Here is a 623-nt window from a genome sequence, read left to right on the forward strand (position 1 = left end):
GCAGCATAAGCTAATATATTGTTTCACGAAGCAGAAACTTTGAAACAAGGCCAAGAAACTAGGGGCCCCTCCTAAGTTACGTGAACTGGACTCTTTCGAATCAAGCTGATCCAAGTAAAAATATGTTTTCTTTACGACAAAAAGCCTTCTGTTACTATCTAACGTCCTATAGCTATATGTGTAGAATTCCATATTCCACTCTCATTGCCCAGTTGATTACTTTAAACACAGCGAAATGTGGAGCGCAGATTTATATGATTGTCCAACCTCGAAGAACTAATGCACTCCTCCTATCTGGCTTTTAATGCGCTACATACTAAATACGGTATTAAATGCATTCGTCTGTAACAATATACCGTCAAGACAGACACCTAATGTAGCCATTTTGCAGATGAAAGATAGGATATGACACAATGACGGATTATGACAATGTTGATTCATTAGTCTGTTAAAAATAAATACAATATGTCTGTTAAGCTAGTAACTAGGCTTATACAACACTCCTGTAAGTGAATAGATATTAGGGTTAAGATATTAAAGGTTGATAAAGAGATAATACAAACCATTATATATATCATAATCATGACAGGATCCGAGATGTCCGGAAACTCAAATGGAAATCT

This window comes from Penaeus monodon, chromosome 30 (assembly GCF_015228065.2).
Source record: "Penaeus monodon isolate SGIC_2016 chromosome 30, NSTDA_Pmon_1, whole genome shotgun sequence".
Classification (NCBI taxonomy): domain Eukaryota; kingdom Metazoa; phylum Arthropoda; class Malacostraca; order Decapoda; family Penaeidae; genus Penaeus; species Penaeus monodon.